Source organism: Saccopteryx leptura, chromosome 5, assembly GCF_036850995.1.
Source record: "Saccopteryx leptura isolate mSacLep1 chromosome 5, mSacLep1_pri_phased_curated, whole genome shotgun sequence".
Lineage (NCBI taxonomy): Eukaryota > Metazoa > Chordata > Mammalia > Chiroptera > Emballonuridae > Saccopteryx > Saccopteryx leptura.
This window is the reverse complement of record NC_089507.1, coordinates 35870823-35894043: the sequence shown is the minus strand read 5'-3', so window position 1 is coordinate 35894043 and position 23221 is coordinate 35870823. Positions and strand designations below refer to the sequence as shown.

Sequence of the window (23221 nt, the reverse complement as noted above, 5' to 3'; positions counted from 1 at the left end):
GCTCCATCCACTGTGCCACCACCTGGTCAGGCTGGGCTTCCTTCCCTCCCTCCCTCCCTCTTTTGCCTTCCTCCTTTCTTCCTTTCCTTTTCCTTCCTTCCTTCCTTCCTTCCTTCCTTCCTTCCTTCCTTCCTTCCTTCCTTCCTTCCTTCCTTCCTTCCTTCCTTCCTTCCTTCCTTCCTTCCTTCCTTCCTCCCTCCCTCCCTCCCTCCCTCCCTCCCTCCCTCCCTCCTTCCCTCCCTCCCTCTTTCCCTTTTCTTAGGATTTTATTTATTGATTTTACAGAGAGAAGAGAGTTGGGGGTGCAAAAGAAGTATCAACTCAATAGTTGCTTCGCTTTAGTTGTTCATTGATTGCTTGTCATATGTGCCTTGACTGGGCAAGTCCAGGGTTTTAAACTGGCAACCTCAGCATTCCAGCTCAATGCTTTATCCACTGTGCCACCACAGGCTAGCTAGGCTAAAATGAGTTTCTTCTAAACAATCTGCCTGCTTTTTGATCCAATGTGATAGTCTCTGTCTTTTAATTGGTGTATTTAGACCATTGATATTCTAATGAATTGTTACTATAGTTGGATTAACATCTACCATGTTTATTATTGTTTCTGTTGTTGCCCTTGTTCTTTGTTCTTTTTTAAAATTTTTTGTCTTAATTTTTTTTTCTGTCTTTTCTGGTTTTACTTTGAGCATTTTATATAATTATGTTTTATCTTAACATAGCAGTTTACTTTTTAAAAATTGTTTTTAGTCACTGCTCTTGAGTTTGCATTATACATTTACTACAATTAAATCAAGTTAACTTTTAAAAGATACTATAGATTATTTTATGGGTAGTCTGATTAACCTTATAATAAAATAATTCTAATTTCTCTTTCTTGTATCATTCATTGTTGTCCTTCATTTCACAAGCTTACATAAGCATATATATATATATATATATATATATGCACATACACATCTGTAATTGAATATTTTGCTGCTATTTTATTTTGAACAAACTGTTAATTTGTCAGATCAATTAAGAATAAGTAAACAATGTCTTTATTTTACCTTCCCTTACTTCTTTAGTGCTCTTGCTTTCTTATGCAGGTTAACAGGTCTGCTGGCAACAAAATCCCTCAGTCTTTGTCTGAGAAAGTCTTTGTTTCTTCTTCCCATTTGAAAGGTCATTTCTCATGGTGTAGAACTCTAGGTGGTCTTTTTTCTGTCAACATTGTAAATATTTCCTCCACTCTTTTCTTACTTGCCTGGTTTCTGAGGAGAAGTTGGATATAATTCTTATCTTTGCCTTTCCATAGCTAAGTATAGAGAAAGTGTTTTTCTTCTCCCTGTAACTTCTTTCAGGATTTTTAAAACTCTTTTTTTTTAAAGACTTTATTTTAGAGAGGGAAGAGAGAGAGAGGGAGAGAGAAGGAAAGAGAGAGAGAGAGAGAGAGAGAGAGAGAAGGGGGAGGAGCAGGAAGTCTCAACTCCCATATGTGCCAAGACCAGGCAAGCCCAGGGTCTTGAACCGGCAACCTCAGGATTCCAGGTCGACACTCAATCCACTGCGCCACCACTGGTCAGGCCTGGGATTTTTCTTTATCTTTGATGTTCTGTAGTTTGAGTTTGATATGCCTGGTTGCAGTTTTCGTTTCTTTCTTTTTTATTTTTCGCTTTTATCCTGTTTGATGTTCTCTAGGATACTGAATTTGTGGTTTTGTGTCTGCTGTTAATTTGAGAAAATTCTCATTCATTATTGTTTTAAATATTTCTTCTGTTCCTTTTTTCATTCTCCTTTTTATATTCCCATTATGTGTATGCTACAATTTTTGTAGCTGTCCCATAGTCCTTGGATTTTGTTCTTTTTTTTTTCCAGCCTTTTTTTTTTCTTCTACTTTTCAGTTTTCTATTCTATTTCTTTTTAGGTTTCTGTTGAGGAATCTTCAGGCTCAGAGATTCTTTATTCAGCTATGTTCAGTCTACTGATAAGCCCATCAAGGGCATACTTCATTTCTATATAGTGTTTTTGATTTCTTGTGTTTCTTCTAGTTCTTTTTTAGAATTTCTATCCCTCTGCTTATATTTCCCATCTTTTCTTGCATGCTGTCTGCCTTATCTATTGGAGCCCTTAGCATATAATTTGAATTCCAGGTCTGATAGTTCCAACATTCTTGCCATATTTCAGCCTGATTCTGATGCTTGCTCTGTCCCTTCCAACTGTATTTTTTGGCCTTTATTATGTATTGTAAATTTTTCCTAATAATAGCCGGACATGATGTACTGATTTGAAGTAAAAGGAACTGCTATAAAAAGGTCTTTAGTATTGTGGTACTGTGTAAGGGGAGAGGAAGTGTTCTCTCGTCTTCCCACTAGGTCTCAGTCTTTAGTGAGCCTGCCTGTGTCGAGGCCAGCAATTTCCAACCTTTTCCATCTCGTGGCACACATAATTTCTAAAATTCCGTGGCACACAAAAGAATATATTTTTCGCCAATCTGACAAAAAAAATAATTTTTTGATTCATTCACACCAGACAGCGATTGTTATGTTGGCTGTTATCATTTTTTTATTTGACAATCTAGGAAAAGAGGTCAGTGCTCTTGACTAAGTAGTCGGGTTGTGCATGTTTTTTAAAAAATACTGCTGCTCTAGGCTGAGCTTCACAAGTGCTTTTAGGTCTATCCCACTTCCCTTAGATGAAATGATGGACTTTTGAGGGCATGTTCTGTTAAAATCCTCTATTTCTATGGTTATAATCCATTTTTCATTATGATGGCATATTTATATATTTTTCTAGTTCTGAAGCTCCTTTGTCCTCATTGGATTGGCTGGATTTATTGAATTTTAACTAGTTTTATTGGAATTGTCAAATATTAATTAAGTTAAGTTAGCTTATATGCCACAGTAAAAACAACCCCCGAGTTACCAGTACTTAAAACAAAGATTTCTGACTTATGTCAAGAAAGGCATGAGCCTTTTTGGCAAATTGCCTTCTCTGTATAAGCGTAGCATGCCTTTCAGTTTAACACAGGGGTCCCCAAACTTTTTACACAGGAGGCCAGTTCACTGTCCCTCAGACCGTTGGAGGGCTGGACTATAAAAAAACTATGAACAAATCCCTATGCACACTACACATATCTTATTTTAAAGTAAAAAAACAAAATGGGAACAAATACAATATTTAAAATAGAGAACAAGTAAATTTAAATCAACAAACTGACCAGTATTTCAATGGGAACTATGCTCCTCTCACTGACCACCAATGAAAGAGGTGCCCCTTCTGGGTGTGCGGTGGGGGCCGGATAAATGGCCTCAGGGGGCCGTATGCGGCCTGCGGGCCGTAGTTTGGGGACCCCTGCTTTAACACATGCCTCCATGATTGTTAAGGTAGCGGCAGAGGGAGGCCCAGAACTGAGCCCCAATGGTCACACGCTTCCATTGGGAGTGTGTATGTGCCCTCTGCTCACATTTTATTGGCCAAAACAAGTCAGATGGCCATACTTCAAGATAGAGAGGGAAAGTATAATCCTTTGTTATACCAGAAGGAAATGGAAACTGGATTAATGTCATTAATATCCTTTATCTCTTTTTATTTATTTTTTTGCCTAGCTGATTGTGGTTTTTTGAGAGTCTCTTTAAGTTTATAACCCTGCCTGACCAGGTGGTGGCACAGTGGATAGAGCATCGGACTGGGAAACGGTAGACCCAGGTTCGAGATTGAGGTCGCCAGCTTGAGTGAGTGCTCATCTGGTTTGAGCAAGGCTTGCTAGCTTGAGCTCAAGGTCTCTGGCTCAAGCAAGGGGTCACTCAGTCTGCTGTAGCCCCTGGTCATGGCACATATGAGAAAGCAATCAATGAACAACTAAGATGCTGCAACGAAGAATTGATGTTTTTCATCATCTCTTCCTGTCTGTCAGACTCTATCTGTCTCTCTCTCTGTCTCTGTCACCCCCCCCACACACACACAAAAGGAAAATCTATGTTCTTCCTGTTTCTATAAATTGGTTAGCAAACAAACATGATTTTAAGTTAATAAAACTGTAACTGGAATTAATTTCATTTTGAAAAAAAACTCAGTGCCAGGGGTCAGCGAGCATGAAAAAAACCCTCACTACTCAAAGGGTTAAAATGTATAGAAGGGTATGCAGATAAATTGAGTTTATTTGTTGAAGATGAGAAGTTTACCTTTCTTCATCTCGTATCCTGCACTCTTGTAGCCTCTAATGGCTATACAATGGAAATTTATGAAATTAATATTTATTTGGTTAAATAAAATGTTTGAAAGTCTATGTATTGATTTTTTTTAGTACACATCATTTATTGTCATTGGTATCGTTTATTTACTAAGTGTTGGTGCTGAGGACTATAAATGTAAACAAGACAGTCTCTACCCTCCTGGAGTTTGCTTTTTAATTGGGTGGACAAAATTAAACAAATATTGGAGGATAAACTCTGTGATGAAAAATTAAAGTGATGGCTGTCAGTTATTTCAGATAAGGTGGTCAGAGGGCCTCTTTGGGGAGGTAACATTTGCGGTCATCTGAGTGAAGGGAGGAAACAGATCATGCTCTAAGGCAGGGGTCTCAAACTCGCGGCCCGCCGAACAATTTTGTGCGGCCCGCAGACTAATCCACGAAGTTCAAAATATTTTGGATAAAATTAAGTAAGCCTAGGGGCCTACTTGTATTTTTCATTTCTCTAGCATCCTAGCTAGATATTAGCTTAGTTAACGGCAGTTGTGATGCGAACTACAGTTTCTGGTCGTTTTGTGACACTGAGTAAACTGCATGTACGATTGTGCTTGTTGTGTTGATTTTTTTTTGTTTTCAACTGCAGTGAGAAAAGTGTTGCGTAACAGTTGCCTTTTGTAGACCTAGTGCGGCCTGCCTAACGGCTGTGATCTTGCTCTGCTGCCCACATGCTGAGTTGAGTTTGAGACCCCTGCTCTAAGGGGAAGAACATTCCATGCAAAAGGATTATAAGTGCATTTATGTCTCCTTCTCCCCAATGTGGGAATAAGCTTCTTGGACTTGAAAAATAGTGGTAAAGTTGGTGTGGCTAGAATAAAGGAATAAAGTTGGTGTGGTTAGAAAGGCCATAGCTATTTTTCCACATTTGATGGGAAACTACTAGAGGATTTTTGAGCAAAGAGGGAGGAGTGAATATATTTCTATTCTAAAATGATCACTCTGGAAATTGAGGAGTGAGTAGACACAGAGATATCAGGTAAGACGCTACTTCAGTTGTTTGGCCCCGAGACAATGATGGCCCTGACTAGGGTGGTCGTAGTGAGCGGGAGAGCAGTGGTCAGATTTAGGATGTCCAGTGTTCTGAAGACAGAGTTGACAGAGCTTACTGATGGATTAGATGTGAGAGTGTGAGGTCATGAGGAACAAAGGGACTGCCGGATTGTGGACCTGAGCAGCTAGAGAATGTGGCTGGTGCAAGTTACTGAGGTACCTGCTGGGGGTAGGTGTAGATTTAGGGGACTCGGTTAGAAGTTGAGTTTGAGATCCTATTAGATGTCCAAAAGGATTGTTGAATTTGTGAGGTTAGTGCTCAGGAGAGAAAGGGAGAGCGTGGAGCTAGTAATGCTGACAAATCCCAAATTTGAATTTAAGGCTTTAAGACTAGATCCGGTCCTTAGAGGTGTTAACAGAGAAGAGGGCTGAGAACTGAGCCTGGGCTCTAACTCTTTGAGTTGGGAGAAAGGCAGAGGAAAGGCAGCCAGCTCCTGAGCGAGAGGAAGACAACTGGGAGAGTTGGCATTTTGCGTCCAAGTGAGGAAGGTCCTTCAAAGAGGGAGAGAAATGCTTCTGTAAAGTCATGTAAGATGGAGACTGATCTTGACCTTTGGATGGTTGTAGGTCACTATAATGTCACTAATGACCTCATGTGGTATAGAAGTCATTAGTGACATTGACAAGTGGCCCTGTGGAGTGGTGGAGGTAGAAAGTTTTGGAGTTGGATAGAAGAGAGAATGGAATTAAGGGAAGGTCATAAAATATTGAATAGAGACAACTGTGTGGAGGACTTTTATTATAAAGAGGAGCAGAGAAATGCGTCAATCACTAATGGGTTTTGTTGCCAAAAGAGGTAAAAGGTCTGGTCACCAAGGCTGGTATGTGTGCGTTCACCTCTCCCCACCCCCCACACCACCAAGCAATCCTCAGACATCAGCTGGGTCCTACAATTCAACTCAGTTCTGACACTACCTGGCAATAGCATCAGATTCCACAGGTTCCAGTTTCAGCCCTGCAAGACCACCCCTGCATCACTCCCTTCAGACAACAGTTGCAAACCCAGCTTTGTTACCTCTTTTTCTGACATACATACTATGTCAGAAAATATAGATTAGAGCAAGAGTCCCCAAACTTTTTACACAGGGGGCCAGTTCACTGTCCCTCAGACCGTTGGAGGGCCGGACTATAAAAAAAAACTATGAACAAATCCCTGTGCACACTGCACGTATCTTATTTTAAAGTAAAAAAAAACAAAACGGGAACAACTACAATATTTAAAATGAAGAACAAGTAAATTTAAATCAACAAACCGACCAGTATTTCAATGGGAACTATGCTCCTCTCACTGATCACCAATGAAAGAGGTGCCCCTTCCGGAAGTGAGGCGGGGGCCGGATAAATGGCCTCAGGGGGCTGCAGTTTGGGGACCCTTGGATTAGAGGGTCTAATCCCCCGCCCCCTTGGGTTCAATTAATTTGCTGGAGTGACTCACAAAAGTGGGTTTTGCTTACTAGATTGCCAGTTTAAGGCTATCACTCAGGAACAGCCAGGTGGAGAGATACAGAGTCTGGGGAAAGGCAGGAGGTCCCACGCCCTCAGAGCGCATGTGTCCCCACCAGGAAGTTCTGTGAACCCTGTCCATACGGGTTTTTATGGAGGCGTCATTACATAGGCATGCTAGAGATATCATTGACCATTGGCAATTGAGTCACCCTTCAACTGCCCCCTCTTAAGGGGCGTGGGACTTAAAGTTCCAACCCTCTAAATCACGAGGTTTGTTTTCCTGGCAACCCACCCTCATCCTTAGATTCAGTCCAAAAGTTACCTGATTAGCACAAAAGACACTTACAGCTCTTGTCACTTAGGAAATTTCAAGAGTTTTAGGAGTTCTGTGTCAGAAATGGGACAAAGACTAAGTGTAGTATATATATTTCTTATTAAAAGTCACAATATCACAGGAGGACCTTTTCCCCTTTAATGTGGTTGATGATCATTGTATGTTTGTGGGCTGATAGACTTGATCCCCTAGGAATGGACAAAAAAGATGTGAGATTTTTTGTAACCTTGAAACTGATAATTCGCAGTTTTTAAAAGTAGTTTAGAGATGGCTGGCTTTGGGTTGGAAGTTTTCTCTACTCCACCCTCTTTAGGGAGCCTTTGTAATTTTATTTTTCTTCTTTTGGCTTGCTTAGTTATATTGTGTATCTTGGTAGATTTTTATCTTTCACGTTTCTGGTAAATGGTGAGTATTAGGAAGTTGAACCAATTGTGTATTAAAAAATGTAAAAGACATTTAACAGGGACTATTTCCCAAGGCCCATTGTTTACCACAGAAAGGAAACCACTGACTTCTTGTTACATCACTGAAGATAAAACTATTTTGTGAACACAGTACTCCTTTTGTTAGTAACATTTTTCAGACTAGGATCAAAAGAAACTACTTTGTGAAAACAATAAGTTAATGGGAAATGTAGACTTTTGTTACAAGTGGGAATTTATTTTGTGAGAGCCCTAAAAATCTGATTTTTTCATAACATTTTAAATTCTTCTAATTGTGGTGATATTTACTATAATTTAAGATATGAAAAAATATAGTTAGAGCAAGTTTGAAGTTAGGTTTTTAGTTTTTAATTTTTTGAAATGTACTAGAAGTTTATAATTTTTAAGGGAGAGAGAAGGTAGCAATATAGGATGGTGAGGATATTTACTTTAATTCTGCAGCAGAAGAACATTCATATTACTGTGAAGACAGAATTATATAGTGAGACTACATTTAAGGTGTAAGTAGGCTGTGTATCATAACCTCGTATCTCCCATCCCATTGTAAATTCATGCTCAGTGGAAAAGTCATCAGGTGAAGTTTGAGGAAAACATCAAAATTTAGGGAAGATGAGACTGTGATAATAGATTTGGCTCAGTGGCAACCAGCCTTCTTGGATCATTGGACTTTCAAGTTGGAATTTTATCCTCTACTCGGGCCCTTCAATGCCTTTCATCTCCCATCCCTGCTCAAAATAATTTTTTCCCTAATACCTTTGACCAGAGGTCCCCAAACTTTTTACACAGGGGGCCAGTTCACTGTCCCTCAGACCGTTGGAGGGCTGCCATATACAGTGCTCCTCTCACTGACCACCAATGAATAAACCACACTTCCGGAAGTGTGTGTGGGGGCGGATAAATGGCCTCAGGGGACCACATGCGGCCTGCGGGTGTAGTTTGGGGACACCTGCCTTTGACAGTAATAAAATTTCCCAATTTTTGAGTACCTAAGAAATGTACCTGTGGACAAGCATCTCAGAAAAGCAGAGACTATATTTAGATTTAAATAGTCTTTTATAGTTATTCTCTTTTTCCTTTTCTCCCTGTAATTTGAGTCTTCCATATCTGCAGGGTAGTGTCATATTATTCAGATCATTTTAAAACCATGTCCTTTGTGTGGTTTTGGAGTTCTTGTTGAAAAGTAAATAACACAAATAAACCTTAAAGAGACATCATGTCTAGTGAAAGAAGCTAGTCACAAAACTTCAGCTATCACTTAAGTGGCATCTGGAGTAGTCCAGCTCATAGAAACAGGAAGTCGAGTGCTGTGTCCAGAAGCGGGGTTGGGCAGAAATGGAGAGTAGTGTTTAATGAGTACAGATGTTTTACAAGATGAAGAGTTCTGGAGATGGATGTTTGTGATGTTTACACAACGTGATTGTACTTAATGCCACTAAACTGTGCACTTAAAAATGGTTAGGAAGGGCCCTGGCCAGTTGGCTCAGCGGTAGAGCGTCGGCCTAGCGTGCGGAGGACCCGGGTTCGATTCCCGGCCAGGGCACACAGGAGAAGCGCCCATTTGCTTCTCCACCCCTCCGCCGCGCTTTCCTCTCTGTCTCTCTCTTCCCCTCCCGCAGCCAAGGCTCCATTGGAGCAAAGATGGCCCGGGCGCTGGGGATGGCTCTGTGGCCTCTGCCTCAGGCGCTAGAGTGGCTCTGGTCGCAACATGGCGACGGCCAGGATGGGCAGAGCATCGCCCCCTGGTGGGCAGAGCGTCGCCCCTGGTGGGCGTGCCGGGTGGATCCCGGTCGGGCGCATGCGGGAGTCTGTCTGACTGTCTCTCCCCGTTTCCAGCTTCAGAAAAATGAAAAAAAAAAAAAGGTTAGGAAGGTAAATTACATGTTAAACATGTTTAAAAAACAACAACAAATGATAAAAACTACTTTATTTGGGAAAAGCTTGCCCTCCATTTTTGGTAGATATAAGTGAACCAAATTGTTGTTTTTCCCTTTTGTTTTATTGAGATTCAATTGACATACAATACAGCATAAGTTTAAGGTGTGCAGCATAACGACTTGACATACATATATCTGAAATGATTATAAATCAAGTTGACTAAACCATGAAATAGTGGGGTATTCTTTTGTGTGTGTGTGTGTGTGTGTGTGTGTGTGTGTGTGTGTGTGTGTGACAGAGCTAGAGAGAGACAAAGAGAGGGACAGATAGGGACAGACAGACTGAAAGGGGGAAATATGAGAAGCATCAGTCTTCATTGCAGCACCTTAGTTGTTCAATGATTGCTTTCTCATATGTGCCTTGACCGTGGGCCTTCAGCAGACTGAGTGAGCCCTTGCTCAAGCCAGTGACTTTGGGCTCAAGCTGGTGAGCTTTCCTCAAATCAGATGAGCCTACACTTAAGCTGGCGACCTCGGGGTTTTGAGCCTGGGTCTTCTGTGTCCCAGTCCCACCCTCTATCCACTGCACCACCGCCTGGTCAGACAGTGGGGTGTTGTTCTTATGTTATGAATCTTTGTGAGATTCCCATAAATTGAAAAACTATTGATTATCAAAATTTTTCATTATCTTTAACTTCCAGAGGTATTAAACCTTAAACTGTTACTTGTAGAACAAAGAGTGTAGTTTGAATGGAAAAGATATTTTGTTTTGTGTTAATTTAAAAAATATTTATTGAGTACTTTTTTTATTTATTTATTCATTTTTAGAGAGTTGAGGGAGAGACAGAGAGAGAGAGAGAGAGAGAGAGAGAGAGAAGAGACAGAGAGAGAGAATGGGGGAGGAGCTGGAAGCATCAACTCCCATATGTGCCTTGACCAGGCAAGCCCAGGGTTTCGAACCGGCGACCTCAGCATTTCCAGGTCGACGCTTTATCCACTGCACCTCCACAGGTCAGGCGAGTACTCCTTTTGATTAACAACAGTAATGACATTTTTTGAGTGATCTCTGTTGGCTATTGTTCTGGTTTTACACTTAATACTTCTAATTCTTCTAATACTTTATAATCCTTATCAAACAGCCCTTGAAGGTGTTACTGTTGAGAAACCTGAGGCTCTGGATAAAAGATTTTTCTGCTTTAAAAATGATTTTAAAGGAGTTTCAGTACATAGAAATGAAAGGAGGTCCTTCCAGCTGGATGAAAAATAGAGGTATAAGAATGAATTGGATGTGTTTGCACAGAGCAGAATTCAGCCTGACTATAGTTAGAGAACATTAGGTAGATGGGCCAGTGGTTTATTCTTTTCCATTAGGATCTTGACTTTGAAGCGAATGAATTTCTGGATTCCATTCTGTAGACATTTGGAATACTACTGAATGACCAAGCCGGGGAGTTTTGTGATTAGAATTATGTATTAGGAAGGTGCATTTAACAGCAATATTAGGTACATTGGAGTAGTGAGACAGAGGAGGTCAGAGACCAGTTAGAATGACCACTTAGAAATCTTTTGAAGACATTAGGAAGAGTTAGTGTTGTAGTAATTGATTAGGTCAGTGCAAATGACTGGTTGCTGAAGATAAATTGATAGTTGAGAAAGTAGAGGCACAAATGTATGGTAAGAGGAAATAAAGAAGAATTTGTGGAGCATGAATGTAAGATTTTTTTTGTTTGTTTGCTTAATGGTTATCTGAATATACAGGTCAGATGTAAGTTTAGCTTTCAAAAGAAAGGATTTGGAGTGTTTAAGAAAGAGGGACTTTAGCAGCCTTGAATTGAATTTGAAGAGTTAAATTGGGCATCCTCTTTGAGTTGACGAGAGGAGAATATCTGTAGAGAGGAAGGACTGATAGGGAGAGGGACTCTGGTGCTTTTGGGAACTTATAGGGTAGGAATGTTTCAACCTCTTTAAAAGGGAACTCACTAGGATCAGCCATCACTCTTTAGAGCAGGGGTAGTCAACCTTTTTATACCTACTGCCCACTTTTGTATCTCTGTTAGTAGTAAAATTTTCTAACCGCCCAGTTCCACAGTAATGGTGATTTATAAAGTAGGGAAGTAACTTTACTTTATAAAATTTATAAAGCAGAGTTACACCAAGTTAAAGCATATAATAAGAATTACTTACCAAGTACTTTATGTCGTATTTTCACCAAGTTTGGCAGAAGAAATCTTTATAAAACAACTTACTATAGTTAAATCTATCTTTTTATTTATACTTTGGTTGCTCCGCTACCACCCACCATGAAAGCTGGAACGCCCACTAGTGGGCGGTAGGGATCAGGTTGACTACCACTGCTTTAGAGTGTTAGATAGAATAATAGTAATGGAATAGTAGTGTACTTATGTTAGCCTTTTATATAAATAACTTATATAAGGTTGAGTTTCTCTAATGCAATATATAGTAGTTTGTATAATCAACAAGTAGTTGAGTTGGTTAAACAAAATACTTGATTAAAATTAAGAATCATACAAAAGAGACATAACTTAAATATTTTATAATTCATGAGTGTATTTAAATGCTTCTATATCATTAGTTTTCTGCATAGCCTGAGGTCTTCTCTTTAGTATATTTTAAAAGTGACTTGTCTTTTTCAATTTGGAAAGCTTAAGTTTCAATGACAAAGATTTTTATTTTTGTGCTCATATTTTTGATGTAATAATGTAACTAAATCACATAATTATAGTAAATATAACTGGCATGAAAAGATTTTGGAACAAATAATAATTACTCGGTGTAAGCATGTAGCTCAATTTTTAGGAGAAAAATGAGAAGGTGTATCAGAGAGGATGCTTCCTCCCCCCACAAAGAAATTGAAGCTTGGAAGTTGTGCCTTATCCATGGTTTTAGGTTTGGCAAAATCTTACTTTGAATCCAATTATATATTTTTCATTATATATTATTCCCAGGTGATAAGTAATAATGTGTGAAATATTGGTTACGGGTGAAGAAGTTAATAGACTATATACAGAAGTGGGCAAAAGTAGTTTACAGTTTTTCATATGGAAAATAATACTAGAATAAACTGAGTTTCGTATTCCCACAACTGTAAATCTACCTTTGCCCATCCCTGTAAATATATTTTAATATAGCAGCTTTGCTGGGCTAAAATTCACACACTATTTTTTTTTTTTGTATTTTTCTGAAGCTGGAAACGGGGAGGCAGTCAGACAGACTCCCGCATGCGCCCCACCGGGATCCACCCAGCACGCCCACCAGGGGGCGATGCTCTGCCCCTCCGGGGCGTCGCTCTGTCGCGACCAGAGCCATTCTAGCGCCTGGGGCAGAGGCCAAGGAGCCATCCCCAGAGCCCGGGCCATCTTTTGCTCTGATGGAGCCTCGACTGCGGGAGGGGAAGAGAGAGAAACAGAGAGGAAGGAGAAGGGGAGGGGTGGAGAAGCAAATGGGCGTCTCTCCTGTGTGCCCTGGCCGGAAATCGAACCTGGGACTCCTGCATGCCAGGCCGATGCTCTACCACTGAGCCAACCGGCCAGGGCCTCACACACTATTCAAATCATCAGTAAAAGTATACAATTTAAGTTTTTGTATATGCACAGAATTGTGCAACCATCACCACAATCAGTTTTAGAACATTTTCTTTATCCTCCAAAGAAACCCTGTACTCATTAGTAGTCACTCTCTATTACCTCTTTCCTGGTCCTAGTTCGACCACCAATCTATTTTTATTTCTCTGTATAAAGTTATCTATTCTGTACATTTTGTATAAGTGGAATCATGTAATATGTGGCCCTTTACGATGGCTTCTTTCACTTAGCAAAATGTTAAGATTCAACTGTGCTGTAGCATGTGTCAGTACTTCATTCCATTGGAGGGAAATGTCACAGTTTATTTATACATTCTTCAGTTGATGCCATTTGTGTTATTTCTGCCTTTTGGGTATTACGAAGAGTGCTGCTCTGTGTATTTGTGTACGTACTTTTGCATGGCTGTATGCTTTCGTTTCTCTTGGTATATTTCTGGGAGTGGAATTGCTGGGTCATGTTTAATTTTTGAGGAACTGCCACACTGTTTTCCCAAGTGGCTGCACCATTTTATTTTCCCACCAGCAGTGTGTGAGGGTTCTGATCACATACTTGTCAACATTGATTATCTCTCTTTTTGATTATAGCTATCCTAGTGGGCATATGTATGCTTTTAAAGTGATTTTATTTTTCTCACCATAACGGCAACAAATGTCCTTTAGAGATATTTTGGAAAATACAGAAAAGCATTTTTAAAATCACTATTTAGAAATAATATTCAGTAGTTTATTTCTCCATGTTTTAATGCAATTTAGAAAATCTGGCATAAACTATATATGACTTTGGGTTCTGCCTGTTTTTTTTTGTTAACAGCATTTCCCCACGTTATTTTGAAGTTATATTTTAATTTTATCCTATCAGTGAATGCCTGTTCTGGTCTCTTCTTCTGTGTTCTTATTTTTAATATGTGTATATATTTTATTTATTAACTTCAGGAGGAAGGGAAAGAGAGAGAGACAGGAACATTAACCTGTTCTTGTAGGTGCCCTGACCAGGGATCAAACCAGCATTTTCTGTGATTCAGGATGATGCTCTAACCAACCTAGCCAGCCCGTCAGGGCTCTGTTCTTATTTCTTTTAGTTACTCAAATTTACAGTTCAGAGGAGTCTGGGGAGGGAGTTGGGAATTTGTGGTTAATGTACCATGTTCAACTAGACATTAATTCTGGGTTAACTGCGGCCTAATATTGCATCTGCTGAGTAAATCATAATTTAGTTAACTATTTTCCAATTTTGAACATTTAGCTTTCTTACAATTTTTCTTTATAAATAATGTAAAAAATTTTTATATCAAATTCTGTGCATTTTTAGTTTGCAGAAGTGTAATTACTTGGTCAATAGCTGTGTGTGAATTTTTTTTTAGATTTCATTTATTCATTTTGAAGAGAGGAGAGAAAGAGACAGAGAGTGAAAAGGAGGGAGGAGCAGGAAGCATCAACTCCCATATGTGCCTTGACCAGGCAAGCCCAGGGTTTTGAACCGGCGACCTCAGCATTCCAGGTTGACACTTTTATCCACTGCGCCACCACAGACCAGGCTAGCTGTGAATATTTTAAATATTTTAAAGATTCTTGTTACATATTGACAAATTGCTTTTCATGATGCTTGTCAAATTTAAATTTATATTTCCTTTAACAGTATATATTTATGCTGTTTTTTTTTTTTTTTACTGTACCTTCACTAACAATGACAGAAACAGTTGTTTTAAGGTCACTGGAGCGGGCATTTTTCAGCTTTGTTTCTGATGTATTGATACTTAGTTTTGGTGTAAAGTAGGTATAGTAGACACTGAATATATGTTGAACAGTTTCCAGTAGGAAAGAGAAATTTTTTTTTTTTAAGGATAGTATCATAATTGCTATTTGATTTTCCAGGAAAGCAGCCTTGTTATACTGGTCATATTTTAGCTCATGTCTTTATGAAAAAGGAATCAAAGTAAAAATCAAGCATATTTAGGAAAATTATCTTAAATTTAATTTTTCGTTTGAGCATTTACATGATTTCAGAAGTCAAAATAACGCATTGAGAAGTCTTAACTCCTATCCCTGTTTCCTTACTGCCCTTGTGGGTAATCATTTTTACCAGTGTTTTAGTATCTTTACATTGCTTTTTAAATAAATATCAACAAATAAGAATAGTCTTCCTTCCCTCTCCCCCTCCTTTGTTTTATTTTATTTATTTATTTTCATTGATTTTAGAGAGACAGTGAGAAGATGTGGGGGGCGAGAGAAGCCGTTCATTTGTTGGTCCACTTAGTTGTGCATTCACTGGTTACTTCCTGTCTGTGCCCTGACCTGGGGGTCTAACCTGCAACCTTGGTGTTTCAGGACCACTAACTGAATGAGCTAACTGGCCTGGCCTCCCCTTCCCGTATTTTAAAATAGAGAATTACTCTGTACTTTGCTTATTCTGGTGATCTTTTCATAGAAGAACATGAAATGCTTTCTCATTCATTTTTACAGCTGCGTGATATTTCTTATGGATGTATCATAGGTGACTTTACCAGTTCTCTTGGGTTGTTTTCAGCGTTTCACTTTTACAAATAATCCCACAATAATCTTGCTGTACACCTTATTTTGTGGGTGTGCAATTACTGTATGTCTGTAGGAGAACGTCGCAGAAGGATTGTTGAGTCAAAGGAGAACATTCTTAATTTTGTCGATACTGCACTGCTACCAGCAATAGAGTGTTTACTTCTTAGGGTACTTTTTGGAAGATAGATAGTTCTAGGGTCATAATCCCAAGTCCCATAATGTATATGTCTATAAGTACTATGGAAGTACTCTTATGATGATGGCGCTTGTGTCATCAAGAATCGGGTAATTATGTTTAGATGGTGAGAAAATTCATCATGTACTTGAGAAAGCTATTACGGGTGGTGAAAAAATATTTTAGTTAGGACCTTAAAAAGATGAATTCTCATTTTCTTGTTTTTGCTCTTCAGATAGATTCTCTCCCTATATAGTTGAGATTTCTTTTATAAGTAAATTCTTCTTGGTCAAATTCTCAATTATAAAAACCAATACCAATAATGATATGTTATGTGAAACTGCTTAATATTACAACTTTTGTTGCAAACTTGGCTGTTACTAATAATGAACCATCTTTCTCTTCTCTTCCAGCCTTGACCATTCCATTTCTGCTTTGTACATGGTGAATCACTACTGCTTCGCACCAGTGTGCCCACTTGTGTGCCTATAAAATACTGTACAAGATTGAAAAGGCTTCCAGATGGATCCTTTCCAAATTTGGTATCTTTTCTACAAACTTGGTGCCTCAACAACCCTTTCTAAGTGGTAAGGAGATGTACTTTAAAAAGTAACAGAAATTTGTAAAACAACTTTTGGATTGCCTTCTCTATATTATGCCTTCTCTTTTTACATATCAGTAATACCTGCACTTTTTTTTTTTTTTTTGCTAATTTAAGAAAACATCACATCTCAGAATAGTAGTAACATCAAGTTTATGGAGGTTTCAAAACATTCTTTCTACATTATATTCTGGGTGCTGTACAATATGTATTATTTATAAAGAATGACTATAAAAATATATGAAAAACTTTATGTGTGTTTACTTAACCTCATATTGTAAGGCTGAGGTAGTTTATCTCGTTACTATAATTTCCTTTCTATTTAGGTATTTGAATACATTGGGTTTAGACTGTCCTCTTCCTAGCAATTGTAAATTAAGTACACATTCATGGAGATAGGAGAGGTATATAATGCCAGCTCTTTTTATAGCATAGCACTGTGTGTGTCTTTCCACATTCTAACATTTACTGGGATCATGGATGCTAGTTTATCGACATGTTTTTGAACATCTCTGAGATTTACCCCAAACACATTTGGGGAGTAAAATTGAGCAGAACTAATTGCTGAAATTGGAGAACTTTAAGATTGAAAAAAAATTGAAGTAGGCTTATTTTGAATGTTAGTCAACAAACACTTGCCAAATGCTTGCTATTTATGAATGAAAATATAATCACATTTAGTATTTGTAAGGAAGTAAGTCACCAAATGGAAACCGTGGCGTTAGGTAAGGATACAAGGCAGGGAGGTTGAGTGAAGAATGGTATACATTTTGTTTCTAGTTCTAATAATTAATTGCATTGTATTCTTGAGTGTAAGTTAATTAGCCTTAGTAGAATTTAGTTTTCTTATCTATGAAATGAATGAATTAAACTAAATGATTTATAAGTTTTTTTGGTGTTTTCATACACCTAATACTTTATGACTATAATATACAAAGTAATAGATTTTTTTTTTTTTTTTGTATTTTTCCTAAGTTGGAAATGGGGAGGCAGTCAGACAGACTCCCGCCTGCGCCCAACCGGGATCCACCCGGCATGCCCACCAGGGGGCGATGCTCTGCCCATCTGGGGCGTCACTTTGCCGCAATCAGAGCCATTCTAGCACCTGAGGCAGAGGCCACAGAGCCATCCTCAGCGCCCGGGCAAACTTTGCTCCAATGGAGCCTTGGCTGCGGGAGGGGAAGAGAGAGACAGAGAGGAAGGAGAGAGGGAGGGGTGGAGAAGCAGATGGGCGCTTCTCCTGTGTGCCCTGGCCGGGAATCGAACCCGGGACTCCTGCACGCCAGGCCGATGCTCTACCACTGAGCCAACCGGCCAGGGCCTAGTAATAGATTTTTGAGGATACTTTTTCTTCCCTAACCTATCTCGAGATATTTTTATATTATTTTCTTTGAATTGTGGGATTGAAATAAGATCTTTACTATCAGAACATTTTTCAGTTAACTATTTTCTTTTGAAAATGATGTCTTTTATTTCCTTTTTCTCGACATTCTTATCCTTCCCTCCTGTTGGACCTATATAGTGTTTTTCTTCGTTTGACTCAGATGTTCCTTTTCTGTCTCTTAAGTTATATTTGTGGCTCTCATCCTGCTTTCTTGACCTGGCTAGCATCCATCATTTCATCTTATTAAGTTCCCAGGATCGCTACTTCTTAGATATGTGATTCCAGTCGTGGGATCCTTTTAAAACTTAGAGATACTTCTGAAATGAGCTTGGAAGGAGGGTGTATTCTTCAGTGGTTAGCTGAAACCAGTCGTAAAGCAGCGTTCGGTCGGCAGGTCTGGAGCCACACAGCTCTGTGAGCCACTGACAGCCCATCACTTCTTGCCTCAGACCTCGTCATCGCCTGCAACACTTCCGTTTCTGAGGTCTTGGAAAGTTTCCTGTCATGGTTGTAACACTATCATGTCACATTTTTCAAATCTGTTCTTTGTCTTGGTTATGGCTTTTAGTTTCTGAACAATTTTTGTTTTTCTGTTGTTACTTATTTCCTGGTCGCATTAGCCTTCTACTCACCCAAACCTCACAGTCACCCTACAGTCTGTTGCCTTTCTAACATCCTGAGGAACCTGTTTTACAAATCTCACACTTATGTTAATTTGCCATCTACATTCTTTTTTTCTAGTTCTAGCTGCTTCCTGTGGTTGGGAAAAAAAGTCTCTCCAAACTGGCTCTTTGTAAAGTTGGCTTCTTACCCTTTGGGAAGACTATACACCTGTCACTGTCAGGTTGCCTTTTTGGGGCTGACATACTGTTCTTTTCACTTCAGATTTATTTTTTTGTGTCTGAAGGAGAAATTTGTGCCTTATTTTTAATTTTTCTTTTGAAAAATTTAAAATATATACTAAAGTGGCCCTGGCCGGTTGGCTCAGTGGTAGAGCATTGGCCCGACGTGTGGAAGTCCTGGGTTCGATTTCCGGTCAGGGCACACAGGAGAAGCGCCCGTCTGCTTCTCCACCCCTTCTCTCCTTTCTCTTTATCTCTCTCTTCCTCTCCTGCAGGCAAGGTTCTATTGGAGCAAAGTTGACCCGGGTGTTGAGGATGGCTCCATGGCCTCTACTTCAGGTGCTAGAATGGCTCTGATTGCAACAGAGCAATGCCCCAGATGGGCAGAGCATCACCCTTCAGTGGGCTTGCCAGGTTGATCCTGGTTGGGCGCATGCAGGAGTTAGTCTCTTTGCCTCCCCACTTCTCACTTCAGAAAAATACAAAAAGATACACACACACACACACACACACAGACACACAGACACACACACACAAATGTAAATAGACATGTATAATGAACCCCCTTGTATTAATCTCTCACATTCAATAATTATCAAGTCACGGCCAAATTGTCTCCTACTTACTTCTCTCTTTCTCCTGTATTATTTTAAAGCAGATTTTAAACATCAGATTATTTATTTGGATTTCAGTATGTATTCTTAAAGTATAAGAACTTTTTAAAAAATATATAGCTACAGCCTGACTAGTAGTGTGGTAGTGAGTGGATAGAGCACCGACCCAGAATGCTGAGGTCCCCAGTTCAAAACCCTGGGGTCACCAGATTGAGCACGGGGTCATAAGATTGAGCATAGGATCACTGACACGGGCCTAAAGGTCACTGGCTTGAGCAAGAGGTCGCTGGCTCAGCTAGAGTCTCCCCAGTCAAGACATGTATGAGAAGTGATCAATGAACAACTAAAGTCAAGCAACTATGAATTGATGCTTCTCATCTCTCTCCCTCTCTCTCTCATTTTTTGTCATCCTATCTCTTAAAAAACATATATATATATATATATATATGATTATAACCACAATGCCATTATCATCCTTAAACATAATAAACTATCCAGTTGATGCTAATCCTAACTTTCATGTATTTTTAAAGCATTTGACTGGATTAAATCAGGATATGGATAAGCCCTTCCTTCCATTGCATTTTGGTAGATTTTTCTCTTAAGGTTTTTTTCCCCCATCTCTCCTCCCCTTTCCTCCTTGAAACTTATTGAACAAGTTGGGTCTTTGTTCTGTAGACGTGGATGCTTCTGATTACATTTCTGTGAAGTGATTAAACACTCGTTCGTCCTTTGTATCTCTTGTTAATTGTGGTTGGGTCTAGAGACGTGCTGGGGTTCGGGGTTGGTTTCTTTCGCCTAGTCTGTGTCTTTAGCAACAACGTCTGCTTGTGTCTGATTAGCAGCTATTTGTGCTCAATGCTTTAGATAAGAGGTTGGCAAACTTTCTCTGTAAGGGAGCAAATAGCGTATATTTTAGACTCTGTGGGCCATCTGGTCTCCTCTGCAGCAACTACTAACCTCCGCAAAGTGACGGGGAAGCAGCCACAGACAAACTGTAGATGAACAGGCATGGCTATGTTCCGTAAAACTTTATTTACAAAATCAGGTGATGGACTCCCTCTTTTTAGGTCTTAAATCATTAGGGGTTGTAAGATAGTGATATTTTAATACTATAACCTTACTGTTCCTATGTTAGATGGAATGTTCTATATGGAGAAACTGTTCCTTATGTATTACTTGTTACCTTATTAGTACAGTTTGTAAAGTCATGCACCACATAACAATGTTTTAGTCAACAAAGGGCCACATATATGACAGTGGTCCTATAAGATTACAATGGGGCTGAAAAAATTTATCACCTGATGACAGTGCAGCTGTTATCCTAGTGTTACACATTGCTCACGTGTATGTGGGATGCAGGTGTAAGTAAACCTGTGCTGCTAGTTGTGCAAAAGTACAGCACATAAGATTATGTACAGCACCTAAGATTTGATAATGATAACAAATGACTGTTACTGATTTATGTATTCCCTACACTACAGTTTTTATTATTCTAGAGTGTGCTCTTTCATCTTAAGAAAAGTTTGACCTGACCAGGTGGTGGTGCAGTGGATAGAGTGTGGAACTGGTATGCAGAGGACCCAGGTTCAAAACCCCCAGGTTGTTGGCTTGAGGGCAAGCTCATCCAGCTTGAGCGTGGGGTCACTGGCTTCAGCGTGGGATCCTAGACATGACCTCATGGTCACTGGCTTGAGCAAGAGATCACTCGCTCTGCTGTCGCCCCCCTGGTCAAGGCACATATGAGAAAGCAATCAATGAACAACTAAGGAGCCACAATGAAGAGTTGATGCTTCTCATCTCTCTTGCTTCCTCTCTGTTTGTCCCTATCTGTCCCTATCTCTGTTACTCTCATTGTCTCTGACTCTCTCTCCCTTTCTCTCTCTTTCTCTCTCTCTCCCTCTCTCTCTCTCTCTCTCTCTCTCTCTCTCTCTCTCACACACACACACACACACACACACACAAATGAAGTTTGCTGTAATCCAATATGCTATCTTATCCAGCAGCAGCATGATGCATCTTGTGTTCATTGCATCTCTTGTTTGCATTATTTTCTTTTCCTCTTATCTCATGTTGTTTTATACAGTAACTTGATGTACAGGCTTGTAGCCTAGGAGCAATGGCTATATTATGCAGCGTGGGTATGTAGTAGGCTATACCACCTAGTGTACTCTGATGTTTGCACAGCAACAAAATCCTCTATCTAGGGGCATATTTCTGAGACTGTATTCCCGTCATTAAGCGGCTCATGACTGTGTGGTGGGAAAAATGGATAGAAGTTTGCCTTAGCTTCCCAATTTCAAAAAGTGAGTTGGTCATATTAGCTTTCTCCAACAGTGACCAATTAGGGTCTTCCCTTCTCTGCTGGACTTGTTGTGGACTCTTAATTTAAACGTATTGGATTAAAAAATTATGTTTATTAGCCTTATTGATACTGAAATTACTTAATCTTTGGTTAGTGGGAGCCTTTTTAAGTTGCTTACTGAATTACTTTAACATGACTGGTAGTGTTTGTTAGCTTCTGTATCTGGTATGAAAAGAAATTCCAGGCTCATCTCATGTACATTTTATCTCCACACTTGAGAACAGCAAGTTCTTTAAAGCGTCCTGATTCCTTTATTGGGGAATGGAATTTCAAGACTACAGTCCGGGCTCTGAGGCTTCTCATCGTTCCTGGATGAACACTGTTACTAGGCCTTCTCAGTAGTCAGAACTAAATCAAAGTATTTTAAAAGACAGACAGCCTCATGAGCACATACTGATACATCTAATTCAAGTATCAGTACTGTAAGATTTTAACTTATTCTTTTAAAAGTTACATTTGTATCTTTCTTTCAGCTGGGAATCCTGGTTCTCAATGAGACCAGAAATAACTACAATTAGAGCATTATGTAATTACTCATTTATAGTTCCCAATTATGCACATAAGAGTCTCAGAATAGCAATATCAATGTTAAAGGTTTGTTTCTGTCTGCCTTCTTTGCTCAATTTTGCACCTGTGAGATTTACTCGTGTTGTATTCTGTAGTAGTTTGGGTTTTTCATTGCTTTGTATTCTAGTGTGTGAAATATGAGAATTTTTTATTTATTTTCCAGTTGATGGATATTTGAGCTGCTTCTAGTTTGAAACAATTATGAATGACGTTGCTATGAACATTCTTGTACATGTCTTTTGCTGGACATATGAACTTTTTTCTCTTGGATATACAGATGCTCCTCAGCTTATGATGGAATTATATCCTGATAATAAGTAAGTCTATAGTAAGTTGTAAATGCATTTAATACACCTAACCTAACAAACATAGTAATAGCTTAACCTAGCCTACCTTCAACATGATTGGAACACAATATCCAGAAAACAGTGGCAACACAGTAGTACACTGAGTATCAGTTGTTTACCCGCCTGATTGTGTGGCTGGCTGGAAGCTGTGGCTTGCAGTGGCTGCTTAGAATTATGGGAGAGCAGCGCACTGCAATTGCTAGCCTTGGAAAAGATCAAAATTAAAAATTTGAAATGCGGTTTCTATTAAATGTGTATCACTTTTGCACCATAGTAAAATAGAAATATCATAAGTTGAACCATTGTAAGTTGGGGAGCAACTCTTTACCCAGCAATGTAATTTGCATTTTTTTTTGAAGAAGGGTACATTTCCCTAGGAATATTTAGTCATATTACTGCATGTTAATTATCTATTGTTGTGTAACAAATCGCCCCCAAATTTAGTGGCTTAATGTAGCAGACATCATCTCACAGTGACTAGAGTACACCTTACCTGGGTGCCTTTAGTTCAGGGTCTCACACAAAGCTGCAGTCTAGTGCAGCTGGGGCGCATTCAGCTTAAGGCTCAATTGGAGGGGACACAAAGAATCCTTGTGGGGTGCTTTCAAACTCATTCATGCGATTGCTGCTAGGTCTCAGGTCCTTTCTGGCTCTTGGCCAGAGACCCTCCAGGTCCTGAGCGTCTGCATGGGGCAGCTAACAGCAGGGCAGCTGGTTGTTAGTTTGGAGCAGGGGAGAAAAGGGTGTCCACCATGGAAGCCATGGCCTTCCTATAACCTGTCCTTAGAGTGCCAACCCATCAGATATGTTGCATTCTT

The 23221-nt window shown here is 39.5% G+C and overlaps 1 protein-coding gene across 2 annotated transcripts in view; it reads left to right on the top strand.

The window, feature by feature from the left end:
• Nucleotides 1-23221, top strand: part of FRYL (FRY like transcription coactivator) — a 290359-nt gene that overhangs the window by 40891 nt on the left and 226247 nt on the right. For both annotated transcript variants that reach the window (XM_066386291.1, XM_066386290.1), the window contains exon 2: nucleotides 16097-16270. The gene's annotated coding sequence lies outside the window, so the exon portion shown is untranslated. The remainder of the gene's footprint in view (nucleotides 1-16096; nucleotides 16271-23221) is intronic.